The following is a 20,715-nucleotide window of genomic DNA, read 5'->3' as shown; positions in this document are numbered from 1 at the left end:
TGTATGCACTAAAGTCTGTATGTCTGTTCAGCTTCTTTCTGTCTTCCTACTCTTTGATCTTTTATTTTTCCTCACTCTTCATTTTGTTAAACTGGCTGATAAGAAGTGGAGCAGGCTTTTCAACACAAGTGCTCATGAACACAATTAAAAAAAACTTATTGTCTTGGGAGGCAGGCAAAGGTTGACATTCCCAAGTTCCTTTTAAGTAAACTGTCTGTAATTCCAGACACGTGTCCTCTCACTCTCTCACCTTGTACTACTTTGAATTTGTGGGTAGAAATCTGATTTGTAGAAACCAGAGTTTGGACAGTACAGGACTAGTGGGACCTGGAATAGAGTGGTCTGCAAACAATGCCAAGTCTATAAGATTAAGCTCAATTTAAGAGTTTATTAAAGGTTGCTGTACCTGCAGCAACCAAGCTATATTGAATTGCAAGTTTTATGCCTGCAAACTGCCAGTTCCACTAAAACAAACTCCAAATTCATGGAGCATTAAAAGTTTTTAGTTAGCTAGTTAGTTTGATTTTCTTACCACTGATTTAATACATAATAATATTTCAACGTTGCTTTCATCTTTGCCTTGCTTGTTTTCTTGATCTGAGGCTGCTCTATAAAGACTGAAATGGCAGGCTCTGATGAGTCACTTCTGTACTAAGTTTTCACACATCCTATATGGCACAAATATAGCTTCTCCTCTGTAAATAAACTGCTCCCCTAACCTGAATTTTAATCTTGTTGCAAACTGAGCAGTGGATTTAAGTGCCATGAAAAAGAGAGTGTTTGGGAACAGCGTCGTGATGTTTGGCTTCAGGCTGTCCTGAGTAGAACAACACAACTACTATGATTAGTAGTAAACAATTGACACAGCCATCAGCTTCACAACAGGCTTAACTTCCAACTTTGTCATTTTGTCTGCCAGTGGTCACAACTTCTCTGAAATACACTAAAGAACATAAATATTTTTTTCAGCTAAGTAATATGTATAACTAAGTCACTAGAGTAACACCACTGTTATTCATAAAGAAGGGAATTTAGTCCTTGTCAATTAGACGTGAACCTTTAAGAAACTGAATTTCAGTTTCAGAAACCGGTATTCCATTCCTGCACACTTTTAAAAAGAAAATTGAAGAGACTATTTTTACAGCAAAACAGATTCACTATTGATATCAGCATATGAAAATAAGTGTATGTCTCCTGGTTAAAACAAACAAACAAAAACAAAAACCTGCAATTTTAATTTGGAAGAGTGATCAAAGTACAAATTTTTACTTATTCGCATTACAATCCTTTAGAATCATAGCATCATTGAACAATTTGGGTTTGTCAGGACCTTAAAGATCATCTAGTTGCAACCATTTCCAACACTCTCCACTAGATTAAACATTTTAAACATTTTACAGCGTAATTCTCTGGAAATATATACACACTTTTTTTTTTTTTTTTTCTGAAAACTGAAACCCTTGTTTTTTCACTGCTGTTATAGGAGATTGAGAATTGAGATGTGCTAGCTTTCTTAGTACAATCATTATTTATTTTTTCTTAATTTTTGTCTCCAAAATTTGTAGTTTGAAGCAATTTTTTTAAAATGTAAAATATAAATAATTTATAAACCCTGGATATTCTTATTTTTCTTATTTCTTATTTTTATGAGAAAGCCCTAATCTTTCTAATGTCTCATATTACTTTTGCTGCTTCAACCCCTTTCCTTCAATTCCCTAACTACAAGGAACTTTTCTCCCACCACTCTGTTGTGTATGTGAGGACAAAATGAGGTTGGTGGTTTCTCTCCTGAAATGCAATGTTAGCTGACAGAAAATCTCCTTCAATCTCCACTTCTTTGTTTCACCACTTATGTTGATAGTATAGACAATTTTGCCATCTCTGCCTGTTTTGCTTCTCTTCTCCTGTTTGCACAGCTCAGATTCTTTAGTGGGCTTAATGGCCTCATTGTGTAATCAGGTTGGTTAGTCAAAACATTCCTGAGAGTGAATGGGTAGCCACTAGTGGAGTGCAACAACTGTTTCCTAAGTTTGTTGTGTGCCAAGCATGACTGAATCAACAGCATCTGATTCACTGTGACCCAGACACTAACACCTCACAAACTGTAATTCCCTCAATTCTTTGCTGCTTTGTTCCTGCTTAAGTGATCAGTGGCCTCCCCAGTTATCTTCACATTTGTGACAATGTTGCAACAGCGCTGCCTTCTGGAAGTATAATACTCTCTTAGAGACTCTTGAGACATCTTTGTCCAGGTTGAGGTCCTCAAAACTAACTTTTCAGGAGTAATTGACTCACAGCATGTAGCTTATTTTACATCTTCCTCCAAACCGTGATTCTTGCAGTCTGTTCAACTGAGGTCTTCATGAATTATCAGAATAAACAGAATTGTTACTTTAACATTACTCAACATTTGCTTTTGTCTATCTTAGCTACTTATCCAGTCAGTCACTGTGATGTGTGTGACATTCTGACCATCAGATTCGTAATGGTTATGGAGACAGCAATGAGAAGCATGATGAATGTATCATATGTCCTACAGTCAGTTTTCATCTGTCTGACTCAGTTTTCTAGTTTTTGAGACAACTGGTGTTGAAAGAATATTGACACCTGAGAGTAACAACAAACTCTCCTAAATATCAGCTTCTACAAAGCCTAGGTCAGAGTTGTTTGTACTAAAAATAATGGATAAATTGCCAAGAGCTGTAGTAGGAGAAAACCAAAGGAGTTAAATATCCTCACTAATGTCACTGAGCAAACAGATATAAAACTGGGAAACAACAAATTCTGTTGTAATACTTAATGCCTACTGTCCACATTTTCTTGTATAAGATGTAGGATTCAAGGATTCCATGGCACGTAAAGTAACGATCTTCCTTTCATGGCTTTGTTCATTGAATTCTTATAATATACAATCTATTGTTCCCTGCATATACCTACTACTTCAAGAAACACAACTAGCAAAGATAAAAGATGTTAACAAAAGCTTTGTCAAAAACTTTGGCTGTGTTTTGTGTACAATGTTACATCAACAGTCTTCAGGACCCTTACTGGAGTTTTGTGTCTGTTCCCATTCCTCAAGCTACAGAGAAAAAAAATCAGCAGAACTGTAAGCATTACAACACACACACACAGACATTTTTCCAAATGTTATTTCTCTAGGAAAAGGGAAAAATTCAGAGGCCCACTATATTTTTTGTGTGACAAATAATGATATAAATAGTGTTTCCATAGTATCACTAGGTCATAGATTGAGAGTCACAGATATCTTATTTGTATTTTATCAATACTGGGACACTTAACTGCTGTCATTTTTTTTTTCACTATTATATTTTAATGCAACAGTGTTGACTTTTGTTTAGATTTATTTAAGCCATAAATGAGAATCATTGGCTATCTCATTTTCAGGACTCAGAAATTTTTAAAAGAAGTAAAAGATGCAAAAAAGGATAAAAGGATTGTGTTTCAAATTATGTTTCTGATTATTAAATGCTACTTAAAGTGATTAAAAGATTTTATTTAAAGATATCTATGTGAATAATATTGCATTAAATAGTAGATTTTTTTTTGTTGTTGTTGTAAAAACATAAATGAGTGTTGTTTTTTTTTTTTTTTAATTTTTATATTTTGTTTTGAAAAGACAGCTCAAAACTTAAGGAGTTTCATCCAGAAAACATTTTTAAAATGTAGTTATTTGTCTGAAAATGTAGTTATTTGTCTTTAGGTAAAGCAAAAAAATATCTTCTAGTTTCAAATTCATAATAATTGAACTTTGAGTAAAATATAACTACGAAAAAATTAAACACTAGATAATAAAAGAAGCAAGATTTATATATCGTATTATGGTGTTTGACCTTTCTAATTTTATGTAAATGTTCTGGAATACTGCTTAAATACTATATTTTAAAGAATTTAAGCAAATTGTGTGGAAGACATATGATGTTTTCTCCCTCCTACTGTATGCATAAATTTGATCTCCTGAAGCATGTTCTGTTACTCAACTTCTGAGTCAGGTATTCATCACACTGAAAATTTCTGTATTATTTAAAAGAACAATTTAGGTCATTACAATTTGGTCTCAGTTTATGTACATCTTTGGTCTGAAAAAGATGAATTAGTGCCTTCAAATATCATTTAAAGCAAACTGGACATACAGTGTCATACACACACCGGAAGTATCAGTTGTGACAGACGATTTGTGGGACAGATTCTTAGCTCACGTAGACTGATGAGAATACCTTAATATCAACAGAATGACATTGATTTATGTTACCTTTAAAATACAAATCATAGAGCTTTGGGATTTTTTCCATTGTCTAACTGTATTGCAAATGTATTGAGATGTCTGTCTGTCACACAGTAAATTAAGTAAAAACAAACATGTTTGCATGTATCTTTTCTGTGACAATTACAATGCTTTCACTTCCCAGAATTGCCCTGTAAATTACAAGAATGTTTCTCCTGAGCATAGTAAACAATATATTTTACTAAGGGAGACCTTCTGTTCTAGCTATACGCTTGGTATCATTTAAACCTCAAATGCCAATCTGTAAGTAGCTGCTGAAATGAAAAATTAAGCATATGAACAAGATGAGCAGAAGAGTCCCTTTGACTCATATTGGCACGATTTATACAATACCAGAAGTCCCCTGGCTTCTCTAACACAGCTCATGGTAGTACCATGAGTTTAAAGAATGATCAGCACTTTCCCACAGTGCAACAAAACCCTTTGCGCTGCTTTCTGCCCCCTGAACAATGCAGCTTTTGTTTGCCAAAGTAGCAGATCCCAATACTTCTGAGCTTTTTAAACTTTCTTCATGCTGGTGATTACATTTGCAATTCATGCCATGTGAATTGTGGATCCTATTTATAAATCCCTGTGGGGAGAACAAAAAAATGGGAAGGGAATGTTAAAAAATAAATAAATAAATTAATTAATTAATCACTTTAATTTCATTTAAAAAAAAAAAAAAAAAAAAAACTGTCCAGTTTGTTAAACACATGAAGTCTTTCAAAACATGCTGAGCAGATAGAGCAACAACATATGCCTGCTCCTGCATATACCTGCTGTGAGAGCAGAGCTGTTATGTATTGCAGACAGGGCAACACAGTTCCTGGAGACCATTTGCATCTGGAACAGGACACCCAGAACTGGGATTTGCATATCAGGGGTGACATTTTTTTCAAATGCTTAATGAATTAGAAATATGAAAAGGAACCATCTGATCTTCATTGACCAAGATTCATTTCTTTGTGACATCAAAATATATTGTACCCATCCTTTACAAAAGTCAGTGTTGGAGACAAAACAGAAAGGAAAGAAAAAAAAAATAATAATAAAAAATATAATATATATATATATATATAATATATATTATATATTATGTATTACATATATATTATATAAAACATATATTATGTATTATATATATTATATAAAACATATATATTATATATTATATATTATATATAATATATAATTAATATATATTATATGTTATATGTTATATGTTATATATAATATATTATATATATATATATATATATATATATATATATATATATATATATTAGAAAAAAAATAATTGTTGAATGGTTTGAACAGTTCTTCCCCTTCTCCTTGATTTCTTTAGTCATAGAATCATAGAATCATGGAATCATAGAATCACAGAATCATTAAGGCTGGAAGAGACTTTCAACATCACCTTACTCCTAATGTCACCCACTAAACCATAGTCCTTGTAGTCTTACAAGGATGAGGACAAACAAATTATTTGTATCACATAAGCATTGCATGCAGGTATTTTGGCGAGACATAATGTCTTGTTGGCAAAAGAAAATCTTGCAGAAGTACTGGGAAGGCCATATGCCTGTAGCCATGTTCTATTCCACAGTCATCAGTTATTATTTTTATTTTTTTTTTCCATGTGAGACATACAAATCTCTCTCAAGTAGTGAAACCAATCATACCCATGAGAAACAACAGAAAAACAAGACCAAGCAGGATGATGGTGATTTTCAAACTATTAGCTGAGTTTATCCATTTTTAAAACCAGAATATCAGAATCTATGCAAAAATACAGTATGCTAGATATGATAACAAAGAGACTACAAAACTGCTATGTTTATTGACTTCTTTCTGTACATGACTTCAAGTGATCTGTGAGCCAAATAAGGAGATCTGTGTTTCCTGAATTGTAACTAAGACTTCTGAAGAAATTCTAGAGGTAATTCAAGCTGAGAGATTCCTAGTAGGGACATATAGCTATTGAGCTGGATCAGTCCCAAAGTCCTGTCCCCAAGAAACAGTGTAGTGCCATTGTATAATGTATACAAAACCTATGCATGCTTGTATCTGATCCAGGAATATTAAATATGATGCAAGACTTGTAGCAGTAGGTCTATCCTTCTACAGGAGTAAAATAGACAGGCATATATGTTAATCTAATTTTATCTTTCTTCATCTGACAAAGACTGAAACAGAAACACAAAATATCCTCTCCTCTTGGAAGTACTCCCAGCTGACAATAAGTGTAAAGGAGGGAGGCTGGCTTAAACCAAATCCACTGAGACTCAAGGATTTCTCTTGCTTTTCACAGACCACAGAATGCAATATTAAAGGTTATATTTCATTCTGCTATGGTGGCATTTCTTAGGAGAACATGAGTAAAGGTGGCCTGTTGAGATTTGACATGATAACCATTGTCATCTTGTTGAGGTACAACTTATAGAACAGATGTCCATCTATAGCAGAGTACAAAATGCTTTTGAAAAGCAGAGCTCTTTAAGAAGTGCATTTCTCAAGGGATTCTTTTTTTTTTTTTTTTTTTTTTTTTTTTTTTTTTTTTCCAGAGATAAAAAGCTTTCCTGTTCTATGTCTGCAGCTACTGCTACACAATGGTCCCCTTCCCACCCTGGTGTGATTAATCTTTAGGAAGTCAGGCACGAATAATTTTATGATTCCTTTCAAGTTAACAAACAACAACCAAATATTAAACCATTTGCTTTTTAATAATGACCGTGGATTTGAAAAAAAGGTAACAATTGGCTTCAGGACGGACAGAAAGATTCTTGCAAGATCACTAATGCACTTCATCACAGACTCAATGCCTTACTGATTTTTAAAGCAGCAATATATTTTCATTAAATAAATGAAATAAATTAAATTAAAATACTTAAATGTTAAGATACTTAACTTACACTGAGGACCAGGATAGTCTTTAATGTTCCTTACAGGTACTTCCAAAGTTCTGACTTGTTCTGTTGAGCCTGTTATATAATATGGTTTGATGGTAGCGGGGGGCCACAGGGGTGGCATCTCTAAGAAGAATCAAGCAGCTGCCCCATGTTAGATAAAGGCCAGTTTCAGCCATCTCCAAAAGAGATGCGCCGCTGGACGAAGCCAAGCCAATAAGCGAGGTCATTTGTGATAGCACATTTATGAAAGAAAAATCTGCGATAGCAAATTTTTGAAAGAAAAAAATACTTGCTGTGCAACAATAGCTGGGAGAGAGAGGAATTAGAACCAGCCCTGCAGCCCCCATGGTTAATGGAAAAGGAGGGCAGGAGGTGCTCCAGGCATGGAGGTTTGTGCAGAGGCCTGTGGAGAGGCCCCTGGTGGAGCAGGCTGTGACCCTGCAGCCCATAAGTCCCACATGGAGCAGATCTCCAGGCTGCAGCCCGTGGAGGAGGCCCTGGTGGACCAGGTGGATGTGGCCTGGAGGAGGCTGCGGCCCATGGAGAGCCCCCGCAGGAGTTGTCCCTGGGCCAGAGCTGCAGCCCGTGGAGAGGAGCCCACGCAGGAGCAGGGGCTCTGTGGGGTTGGTTGGCTGCCGCCTGTGGGGGACTCGTGCGGGAGCAGTTTGCTCCTGACGAATGGACCCTGTGGTATGGAGCCATGTGGCAGCAGTTCTTGAAGAGCTGCTGCGTGTGAGCAGCCCCCGCAGGATCAGTTCGGGAAGGACAGCATCTCGTGGGAGGGACCCTGCATGGAGCAGGGCCAGAGAGGGGTCCTTCGCAGGGCCAGACTGTGAAGGAGCAGCAGGGATGAAGCATTAGGGACTGCCACAGCCCCCATTCCCTGTTCCCCTGCACCGTTCACGGGGAGGACTCTGAAGAGGGTGGATAGAGGGAAGGTGTTTTTTGTTTCCCTTTAGTTTCTCACTGCTCTAGCTTGTTAGTAATTGACAACAATTATATTAATCTCCCTACTAAGTCTGTTTTGCCCATGATGAAAAATTCTATTCCCCCATCGTTGTCTCAGTCCTTGAGCCCTCTTCATCATATTTTCTCCCTTTTTTAATTTGAGGTGGAGGAGTGAGAGAGCAATTTTGGTGGAGCTCAGCTGCCACCTGAGTAAAACCACCACAACTCCATGCAGTTGGCATCTACTACATCCTTTCAGGTTAATTGATCATCAAAGGATTAAATAGAAAAGAGTGTGAGTCAATAATGCCAAACATATGCATTATCAAAAGATCTTAAAGAAATAAATGAAAGGTTTCAAATTCCAACTGACAAATTCTGAATGGAATGTAATTTTATTTATTTATTTATTTATTTATTTATTTATTTATTTATTTATTTATTTATTTATATGTCTTCTAAAATATCCTCCACTGTAATACTTAAGCTCGCTAGCTAAAAGTGACTGGGGTTTCAGGTGATTAAGAAAGCTGAAGCTTGTGTTTTTTGAACTGGAAAGGTATGGATGGTTCTTATTTTTACATGTAATAATGCTTCTATCTCCTAATAAACTGTTTCAAATAGAAGAAATTAGGACAAAACAATCAAATCAACTGGCATAGGTATTACCATTTGTATAAGACACTGGACAGTAAACCATAATGTGAAAAATAGATAATGAAATTTCAAATTGCCTGTTTAGAATACTTTAAAACCAGGCACTGGTTTTAAAACCATTACTTTGGACATCTAAATATCTCAATATAGTTCTTAAGGTTATCATTAGCTGTTTGTTGCTGCATCATTCATGCACATTAAAAAAAAAAAAAAAGACTTGCTTGCTAAATATTACATATCACAACTTCAGAAATATTGCTCTTGGTACCATGATTTTTACCAGAGTGCACAGAGCATCAGAGCATGACACATGTACTGTCTAGAAATTACTAGAATCTACTAATAGTAACATTGCTTCCTAGAACATGATACATACTAAAATGTATATACTCACCTGTGTCATGATCTCAAGTTATATAGCAAGGCCTACATAATTACTATTTCCATAAAGCTCTGCAAAGCTGAAAAGCTAATAAAAGAGAATTTGAGAGTACCATTTATCTAATTTTACAAATGGAGAAATTGGAAAATAGAGGAGGAGAATAAGTATCCACTCCATCTTTGCAGTCAAAAAGGATGTCATTTTCCCAAATGGAAGTAAAATAACATCAGATCTGGGAATGACTAGAACAACCAGGCAGCAACTTATATTGAAACCATCTCTATACTCTATACTCTACCAGCTCCTCACTTTGGCTCGTATTTCCCTTTCTTAGGTTTTCATTACTGGTATTTTCTCACTTTTTTTTTTTTTTTTTTTTTTTTTTTTTTTTCTCCTCAAAAGATTCTTACTTCTTACTAGCTTATGTAAGCATCATGAGCACTGGCACTTGCTAAACAAACTTTTTTTCATGAACAACAGAGTAAACATCCTCATAAAATCTGCATGAGCTGTCAGTACGTGACTTTATGGTTACCTTGGGGCTGCAGCAATTAAAATATGGTATTTAGTTAAAAAGAAAAATGTCAGGCTCTTTCAGTTTTCAGATCCATGAGTTGGTTTTGTGTTTTAACTACTCCATTTTGCTATGGGACCATCTGGGATCTGAATATTATTAATTTGAATATAATAAATATATATATATACATATGACTCGATTTATTGAGCAGGCTTTATAAAGACTCCAGCAAGTTGATGAGGATGTTTTTTGAGAACCTGAGTGAACTAGTCAGAGTGAAATGGTCAGCGTGATTGGAAAAATATCTTATAAAAAGCTGGGATCTTTTTAAAGGTTTGGATTTTCCTCTGTATTTGTTTACTAATAAAAATTAAATATACCAAAAAGGTATTCTGAGGGGTGAAAGACAGCCCATGATAACCTCTCTATCCTAGCTTACTTGGATTTTGACTTAGCTTTCTAAGCTTTCTAAATTCTCTGCAATTTATCTGTGCATGTTTACACACATTCAGGCAAAATCACAGTGAGACTCTCAGGGACTGCTACATAGGTGCAAAATGAGTCAGGTAAATCAAGAACCTGAATCTGTATTTCTCTCCCAGGATTGTTAGACCACATTGGACTACCAGCTATCCAAAGGAATTTTATTCCTTCTTAGGAAAATACTTTAATAAAGTGATTATTTTCCATTAAAAAGGTTTCATATGCCTAAGAAATCATAATGTAGTAGCTCTACTACTAACATAATAATTTAATGAAAAAAGGGAAAAAAAAAAAAAAAAAGAACAGTAGAAATAGTGAAATATCTTCTTGAACACATTCCAATGTGTTTTTCCAATGTTTTTGTTTAAGAAAAAAAAAAAAAAAAGTATATATTTTACAAATTATATTCTCTCTCTTTTTTATTTTTTTCCCTCTTTATGGAAATAAGTAGCTCTTGTTCAACTGCTGTCTGCATATGGGATCAGTTATCTTGGGTAATAATATATAATATCCCTTCTGCAGTATAATTTTGACTTCCTGTGAGGATGCAGACTGTAACTAGCCTTGGCATTGAGTTTTCTCAGTTTACTTTTACACAATATATAGATGAGCCCTTAGTAGCCTGAAGATATATGGAAGAGGAAAGATTTGAACCTGCTGTTTGGGATGACATGGAAAGACATGATGGGGGTGAGCTTTACTACCCAACTCTGCATTTTTTTTTATTTATTTTTATTTATGAAAGATATAAAATAGCTAACAATTTCTCTGATTCCTACAACTAAGAGAATCAGGAGCTTTATTCAAAAAAAAAAAAAGCATGAGAGGAGCTGAAGTCCAAGACAGTGCTGGACTACATTCCTTGTGAGTATCAATTGTGAGGCTTCAATGTTTTGAAACTCTTTTGGGATTGCTATAGGTCGACAAGAAACCAGAACATTTGGGAAACAACATGTATCTTATTTGGGAAGGTAGAAAGTGTCAGACTAGCAAAAGAATAAAAGATCTCATTACAATAAATAAATAAACAAATTATAGGTATTCACTTTGCACAGTGTTTATATCTAAGTGATTTGGAATAACTTAACCCTGTGTCAACTCTCTTTGGTGTACATTGTAGTATAGTATAATATTGTACAGTGCAATAGAGTAAGACTATGAAAAAATTCAAAATCATATGTATAACATTAAGTTCAGTAAATGTTTTCTCTTCACAGTTTTTCTATAAACAGAGCCTGTGATAAAAAAAAAAAAAAAGTTCATTTTCAAACATTTTCAGAAAACTTTTGAAGCAATTTGTGTTGATTTTTCTTTCATTCATTTTTATTTGCCTTTCACAGTATCAGAAGTAAGTGCTTACTCCTTCTCACTTCCATTAATTATCTAGCTGATGGGCTATGGCCAGTTCCACAGCTCACTGAGCAGAATAATATTAATATCGTGTAGCTTTGTCACTTTACCCAAATGCTATATATGTTCTAGTATATAAATAAACAGCAGCCCAGAACAGAAACCAGCTTCTAGTTCTTTTTGCTGGTGGGATTTTTGGGAGGGAGGAAGATTATGGATATTTTATGTGTGCTGAAGACAGAAGAATCAAAAACAAGTGATGAGGTGGTAAGCCGTGTATGTGAAATCAGTCTTGCAATCACACAGATAATATCAAATTGATAGAACAGAAACAATAATCAGTTTCTAGCCATCCTTTGCAAGACAAAACTGAAAATGTGGAACATGTCTAATAAAGAGTGAATAAGATAATCAGGTGATTGGGACATAGGGTGTATGGGTAGAGATTAAGGAAGTTCCATTTGTTTAGATGGAAGAAGAAAAGGCTGAAGGGAAGTGATCTAATTGCAGGCTTAATGGAAGGTCACAGAAAACAAAAACAAAACAAACAAACAAAAAGGAACCAGACTCTTCACAGGTACTCAGTGAAAGTCTTGGAGGTAGTGAGCACAAGTTTTAGTAAGGTAAATTCTGATTGCACAGAAGGGAAAAAAAAAAAAAAAAAGTATAATGAGAGCTGCCTGGACTGGCTGCAGAGCCTTCATCTTTGGAAATGTTCAGAACTTGACTCGATACGGTCCTGAGCAAACTGATAAGACTCTAAAGCTAGCCTTGCTTTGAGCAGGAGGAAGTCACCTAGAGTCTAGATGATCTCCAGTGGTCTCTGCTAGCATGCATCATTATATGATTCTATAAAATGATATATGTAGATTTTTTGATCCTTTTTTTTTCTTTCTCTCCCCTCCCCCCCCCCCCCCCCCCCCCCCGTTCTTTTCTTCCCCTTTAAAAATAATTGCAGTCTATGGAAAAACAAACAAACAAACAAACAAACAAAAAATCAATTTAAGTTTGAGAAAGAATAAAAACTAGGTACAGGTTTGGTAGGGATGTCATTGTGTGAGGTTATTACTTGCATTTGAGGTTGGTGAGGCTTTAAACTTTCAGAACTGATGGAAAAAGGGCACTAAGTGATCATCCTGTGTCTGAGTAGCTGAGCCCACATGGACCATTAATTTTTCCTGACTGAAGTTTAATGAAACAATTGTTTGCCACTAGCAGGACCATTGACTTTGAATGGCTTTATTCAGAATCTGGGGGTTTCTGGAGCTGGAGCACAGAAATTCCCCCACAGAAATGTGGAAGCGGGATGAGGCTCCATTATTTGTTTGGAAAGCTCAAAAGACCATGATTTCTAGATGTCAGTGGAGACATCTAGAAAAGTTGGCCTAAGTTACCAAGCTTAAAGACCTGAGACCAGTGCTTATATGGGTGATGGTAACTCTGAGAGTGTAATCCCCTGTTTCCCCTGTCTGTAACTGCTTTCAGGAATAAAGTGTAAATCTGTGTTTCTGTAATTCACAGTCAATTTATCCAGAATAGTTTCATCTGAAGGGAACGTGTTAATCCAGTGGAACCTTCAAAGTATTATAGGTTTGCTGCTTTAAAGTCACTGCTCTAAAAGTCTACTGCTCTAAAGGATGTAGATACATTATACATGCACACACGTGTATACTTACACTCACATAGTGTATATAATATATATGTACTGTGCTGTACTGAAAAAAAACAAGTGGAATTTCCCAGACAACAAACAGAACTCTCACCTACTGCAATTTATTAGTAGGACACATACACTGCAAAGTGAATGGCAAGGCAATGAAACTACTTAGCCAGTAAGAAAGTAATACACTAATCAACTAAAGTTTTGTTGTACTGTTTTTATATCTGTGACTAGACAAATCAACCTGATAAAGTTTTCTTTAATTCACTAGCTATTTTGCATATGTCTTTTCTGGTCTGTGAAGTTTGTCCAGTACAACTCATCATATGTCTTTATATTTAATTCTCAAACTAGGAGTCTTCAGATCACAACCAGATGTGTACATACACATGTAAACCCCATGGAGAGGACTTTGAGCCAGAGCTTACTGCTGCATCTACCAAGAAGAAAGGGAAGAGACCCTTTCCTCACAGAACTATTCAACTCTGATATTTTATTCCAGATTTCTTCATCTGGAGAGTTTATGAAATCACTTTGTAAGAGTGGACTTGACTGGATTAGTGATACATTAAAGTAAGCAGTGAAATTTAACTAAAGATGTGTTATCACAAAGATGATTTTATGACACCCTATTAGGCAGAGCAAGAAGGTGTAAAAACTCATATTACTGTTTTGTAACCCACAATATGATATCAGTAACTCATATGGTAAAGCTGTTTTCTTTCTAATTTTAAAGAGTTTTGAATGCATGAAGCTATACCTATAAAGTAACTGGAGGATAAAGAGGGAAACAAATTATTATTAGATGCCTCTGCTACATAAAAGAAATAATAGAGAAAGTAGGAAGAAATACCCTAAGGGTCTAGTGGCAGAGAGTTTCTTGGAGCAGCAGAAGCAGAGAGATTTTTGGAGTATGCCTGAGCTGCCAGAGCTGCTGTTTAGCAGGCAGCCTCCCTGGTGTATAGATAACAAAGTAGTCTTTGAGTCCACCATTAGGACTTGACAGGAAGCATCAAAAGGAAGTCTTATAGAGAAAACTGATAGGCAGCCACGTAAGTCCAGTGGAGCAGCAGACAGAACAGATTGAAAAATCAGCATATATTCACAAGGGTTTTAGACTGAAGCCGGTTTAAAAAGAAGTAGTTCTCTGGCTACTTTTTTTTTTTTTTTTTTTTTTTTTGAGATGAGCTGTCCATGTTTTCAGAGAGAATGGACAGGACGAGCTCTGGTAGATGTGGGGAAGCTCTTCCCAACCTTCTAATGTAATGCTCAATAAGAAATGTGTCTTCCTTATTCTGAGGGGTGTAATACCACTTAGCCAAAGACATTGATATTGATGTTTGTTGAATGTTTTGATGTTTTGATTTGTTTGTTGATATTTTGATGAATCCCATTTCAGCACAACAATGGCACTTTGGGGACTATATTGAGATACCTACCCTTAGAATCAAGACACCCGGAAACAGTATAATAAAGTGCAGCTATCTCAAATATTATCAAAGGAGTACTTTTAACTAGACAGATTTTATAGGGATAAATTGTTCATTGATGCCTGTGTCTTTTATTTTTTAGGGCAGATACCATTCCTTCCATATATCTTGTTGTCTAATACCCCAACAGAGAAAACACAGAGTACTTAGCAATGCAATGTTATAATTAACTGACAGTTATTAAAACAGCTGACTTGTCTCCAATATGAATGTTCCTAGGGAAGAAATTGCAATCAAGTAGCACCATATGGATATCAGAGAAATTTGGATAAACAGAAAAAGAAGAGTGTCTAACAAAAAGTGATGAATGTAAGATTTTGTTATGCTGGAAAGTGGACAAAAATTTGTTCCTGGGTCTACAGATGTTGAAGTTGGTGAATCTTGAGTTAGAAAAATGTAATTAATAACACAGGAAGAGTAACAGGACATGTTTCTCTAAAACAAGTGCCAAACAGTTCTACTTTTTCTACTTTCACATCTCAGAGGAGTTCTAAGTTTTGCTGTATAAAGGGGTTAGTACTGCTTTTAAAATTTATTAGCAAAACACTAGACATTGAAAATCTAACAGTGGCAATCAGCAGGAAGAAAAAAAAAGGTAAACAAAAAAAGGAAAAAAGAAAAAACAAAAAAAAAGGTATCTTATGGCTTAATATTAATAAACCAAAATACATTTTGGTTATGTTATAGGAGTTGATGCAACCATAGAGCAGCTGCCAATCAAGTCATGGTTTATGTTTCTTAGTTCCTGTTGCTGTTAAAAACAATCAAGGTTTCCATGGAAACTACAATTTTATCACATGGTCCTTTTGTAGTCTTTCAGCTACAGAACATGCTGTGAAGGAAACATTTCAGAGTGTTTTGTACTTCTCTATTTCTTAATATTTTGAATGAAAATATTGTTAACTCACAGTCACACTGTGCCTACTAGGCAATTGCTTTTGGAATGTCCAATAAGGACTATATTAATGAAAACAAGATTTTATTCACTTCTGAAATCTTCCACAGTAGAAAATAAAATGAAAAACAAAACAGAACAAAACAAAACAAACATACACACACACACACAAAAAAAAAAAAAACTCACTGTTTACAGTTATGCTACAAATATACTTATTTTAGTTCACATGTAAAATTATTGCATTTTATATATACTTCTTCTTTGTCTCCCATTTCATTCAATCCAACCATATGCATAATAGTTTATTTTTTTATGTATTTTTGAAAGATCTTGTATGATTATATTTTTAAAAAGAGTGCTAAATATTTCATTCAAATTTATTATTACCTTACATTAGCAATATAAAAGCAAAAATAATGTTGCTCTGTGGATTCATGTTTGTGAAATTCATTGCTGTTCTTGATAATAAGAATGTATATTTACAAATACATCAAGAGTAGTTACAGCTTGATTCTTTCAGGTATATAAATTGTTGGTATATACCATTATCCCCATTAATGTCAGAGTCTTACTGTTATTTGGCAGAATGAGTAATCCAGCCACAAACTAAAGTGCTACTCCAGCTGGTATGAACACTCTTGAGAAAAAGACACCTAGCACAACAATTTAGTAATGTGTCCCACAAAGGCAACAGCAGTCTATGAGACTCAGCTTACACACAGGCAGAAGAAATAAAGTTTATAAGCACAGGTTTATAAATCTGGATGCAGTATTTCCACTGAAATAGATTACTCACCTTGAAGTATGTTGATGGAAGCAAACAAATATAACAATTTTTTAAACTTTGGAATCCATGATTTTACTAATTTATTGGAGGAACAAAAAGATAGTTCTGTGAGCTGTTCTCTCAGGTTCTTCCACCACAAAAGAAACAAAAATAGTACAATTATGCAGGTTCACTGAGAATTTAGGGATAAGTCTTGAAAGAGAAGAAAACTTGAAGAATCATTACCACAATAGCTATATCAGTGGCAAATTCTGTTCAGATCTTGAATTTCCTTGCTTTTTAAATTTGCAGGCATTCTATCACTTTTTCCCCCCATTACAATCTTACTCTCTAGTGTACTGCATATAATAATTTGTCTCATAGGACATCATATTCTTCTCATAAATGCATCATTTATTTTTCAGTGTGAATGGCATTTACTTCAATTACAATTCTACTTTTATTATTAGCAATAGTTATTTATTGGACGTTGGTATTAAATAGAGAGCAGTAAAATGGATAGTATTAGTGATTCTATGTGAGCTGATGTTTTAAGTACTTCCCTTTATTTGTATACATTGCAGTTGTGGTGACTGAATACTGATAAATAACAATAAGCTATAAAATCAAATTAAATCCTGTAGTGTCAATTATCCTTTTAAGTAGATGGGAAATACTGAAATGGACTAAATATTCAGCCTAGCTTGTTTCAAATATGTTAGCCACCTTATTGTGCCTAGGAATTCAGGCTGGATCACATACTTGTTTCCTCTTAAATGTGCTGTATAATGATAAATCAGGCAGATTCTGAGCAACACTCCATTTCTAAATTGGTCAAAGTTAATTACAAGGCAGCCAGGGCTTATATGAGTTAGGGAAACCCAATTTTTGCACAGGTATGCTTAAGCTGGTTCACTGCATCATTCTCTATGACACTGTCAACTCATGTACCCGACTTTGAATGGTGTGTGCTGTCAGACCTAGAGAAGACAGAAGGCCATGCAGGCCTGTTGGTCCACATGCTCTTCATTGTTTGCTCAGGGCTGGTGCTGATTTTCCCCATTCTCGTTTGCTTAAGAGGCCTGGAGGCTTGCAAACAGGCAGCTGTAACAGAGACTGAGGGAAATACTTTTCATAGTATTCAAACTGCTGATTCTTTTTATCCTTTAGGCTGGTCATTTTCTGACAGTTTCTCATTTTCTATGTAATCTGGCCCTGTGGACAGATGGGTACCCTTCCTGAGGGTTTCTCATTGGTTTGCAGTTTGTGCTGAATAATAACTGACAGAGCTCCCCAAAACTGCAGTGGCTTAGCCACAGCTGCTTCCAATGCAATCAGGGAAGAAAATGTAGCTGAACTGTTTTCTTTTACAAAACACTCTTTCTCTCATGCCTCATCTCCACACTTGCTTAATATACTCCTCCTCCATCGTTATGCTGCGTGGCTTTTACTAATACTGCACGGATGTTGTTTAAACGGGTTCAGCAAGTTGTTGTTTTCACAGGACTACCTCTGTTCCCTTGGCTGACACCTTTTGTATAAGAGCAGCAGACTGCACCACTGCTGCTGCTCCTTGAATCTGGGAAACAATTTCACAGTGAGGATTTGCTTCTTTTTCTCTACAGGCTGCTTGACAGTGATGCATGAGGAGGCTCCTGTGAGCAAGTGCTGCCCTCCTCTCTCTCCTGACACAGCCATTGCTTCTAGCTGTGTCACAGCTTACAGAAGATCACACTGGAGTTGAGGATTTTGCTCTAATCACCACAGTTTCTCTCTGACATTGCTGTAAGTGGGATCATTCAACAGTTTGGTCTGTGGTAGCATTAAGACTTTCTTTCAGTCATTCCACCAATAACTGTGCTTCTGATTGTTTACATATATAGGTCTAAATACAGAAACATAGAAGAGAGGGTGAAATGCAAGTATCTTACCCTGATATCCAGAGAACAGACTGTCCTTCAGATGTTGTGCCTATCTTATGATGAGTAACATCTTGGTTTAACCTGTAGCTAAGTAGGAAATAGGATTTTTGTCTGACGAAAACGGTAATGGTGGTCTTTGTTAAAATGTGGGCAAAGATACCTGAAGTTACAGCTATTCTCCATTTAAAGGTAACACAGAGCCAGGAGTGGATTGCCAATAGAAAGGTAGACAGTAAAAACAGGGAGAAGAAAATAAGGTTACCAAACTTGGGACTGGGAAAATTGCCATCGTCTGCTGCATCTCTTCTCTGTGACACTGGGCAAATCCCTGATAAATCAGCTACAATAGTGTCAAGTTAATATTTCACCAGATGGGAATAACTTAGAGGAGAAGTGGAGAAATATAGGATACAATGTATCTATGACTCAGAACTGATAGAAAACTTTATATAAAGATTCTTTGCAATATAGAAGCTGGTTTCAGCTCTTGAAATAAAAGTTTGTATTGTAGAGAGTTTGCTGTTTGTGCCTTTTTTTTTTTTTTTTTTAAGAAAGATGTAGAAACTTCTTTTATATATTTTTTTTCAATAAAAAGTGTAAAATTAAATAGAAAATAGATAATAAATAAAATTAAATAGAAATATAGAGATAAAATAAAAAATAGAGATAATAATAAAATTAAATAGAAAATAGATAATAAATTCATAGAAAGAAACTCAATTTTTATGTCAGGACCTCATGATTTTCCTATCTTTTCTCTTTCTTTTTATCTCTGTTCCTACCTTTGATCTCCAGACTCAAGGCATCTTGACTACCCCTGGACAAGAAAGAAGTTTTCCTGTCTTTCACGTTAGTAAGAAAAAGAATGGATCATAATTATGAGGGTGACACTTTTATAGAGAAAGAGATGAGAGAGCAGTTACCACCTCCAGCACAAAAAAAGTCATTCTATATTTGAGTATATCCAGAATCAAGAAAAATATATGGCAAAACATAACATAGACCAGCCAGTATTTTCATTGACAGAGAAATAGCATCTTATTTTTCTCCAACTATCTGCTGCATCAATAAATAAAACTGTAGTAGTTTTATGGCTTTGTCTAAGAGTAAATCCCCCCAAATTACCTTATGTTGTAAGGGTTAATATTATTATTACTTTACAAACCAAAAATTAGTAAGCAAAAAGCAAATGTTAGAGTAAAGCCAAATCTTTGCCAGCTCTTGAGCAGTGATACTTAGTCTATTGCACTGAGTAACCTCTCTTAGTTTTAACTCTTCCTCTCTCAAGGTGAGCCACACCTTAGTGTTTACAGAGTGCTGTTTATTCATTTATTTATGTATCTGTGTGCCAGAGAGTGTGGACCTGAAGAACACAGTTGTGGACAACACGGAATGAATCAGAAGCTTTTAACAGTTTAACAATCCACTGACAAGACATTTCGCAAAATTCTTGTAACAGTGGCTATAGAACAGTGCAAGGACTCATATAGAAACATAACCTGTTGGAAAGGATATTTCTACATGTGAAATATTTTCTTTCACACAGTTTTCTGGAAACAGAAATCTTATTGAGAATAAAATATCACAAAATCTCTTCTCCTTTCTCCCTCTCCACAAAACAAGCAAACAAACAGACCCATCTGCTGCCTTTTGTTGATGGTGAAGAACCCTTAAGGCAGCTGGGAGTGGAATATTTGCCTTCATCATTGCATACAATAACATTCACATATTTACAGTGTGGTAAAAATTAAATACAAGAATGCAAAAGAAGTCCTAGCCAGCTTGAATTTCATCTACATAAGTGGGTGTAGAAGTGGTGCTTGAAAGATCAGTACTCTAGGGACGATGAGACTGGAAAGTTATCCACAAGTATAAGTGAATCGGTTTACTGTACCAATCAAGCATGCTGGCAATGAGGACCACCTGCCAGAATAATCTCTCTCTGAGACTCACTTAAGGAACTAAATCACCTGCTTAAAGTTTTATTTAAGTGAAATGGCCCAGAAAAGCAAACAGAGTGCAGCTTGTCAGCAGGTCCTCAAGGGAAGGGCCATTTGTTGCTTGTCCAACTCGACAGTGGATGAGCATTGTGTTTTTCACTTAGCCTGAACAATTGAATGTTGTGTTGAGTAGGTAATCCTCCCCTCCTACACACACATACAGAGTGGCTCATTAGGCATGCCAAAAGACTTATGGTTTTGGTCAAAGTTATATTTCACAAGAAAAAACAGGCCAAATCAGCTGTTGTGATAGATGTACGTGCACCTAAAGGTCTTTCTAGTCCATAGAAGCAAGTGAGGCAAAATAATTCTGATATTCTGGTAGTTTAATTTTGTGCTACTTTGAATGAATTTTACACGGAATAGCTTTTCAATATTACTGTATGTATTACAGTAACATTTACATATTACCAGTAATATATTGAATTTCACTCAGTCAGATACAGGT

The 20,715-nt window shown here is 35.4% G+C and overlaps 1 long non-coding RNA gene across 1 annotated transcript; it reads left to right on the top strand.

Moving 5' to 3' along the window:
- Window positions 1-17,663: 17,663 nt before the first annotated feature.
- LOC137851680 (uncharacterized) lies at window positions 17,664-20,067 on the top strand. Its single transcript, XR_011093351.1, has 3 exons — window positions 17,664-17,824; window positions 17,971-18,130; window positions 19,063-20,067. It is a non-coding gene; the product is annotated as an uncharacterized lncRNA (long non-coding RNA).
- The last annotated feature ends 648 nt before the right edge of the window (window positions 20,068-20,715 follow it).

This window comes from Anas acuta, chromosome 2 (assembly GCF_963932015.1).
Source record: "Anas acuta chromosome 2, bAnaAcu1.1, whole genome shotgun sequence".
NCBI classification, from domain to species: domain Eukaryota; kingdom Metazoa; phylum Chordata; class Aves; order Anseriformes; family Anatidae; genus Anas; species Anas acuta.
This window is presented reverse-complemented; position numbering and strand designations above follow the sequence as displayed.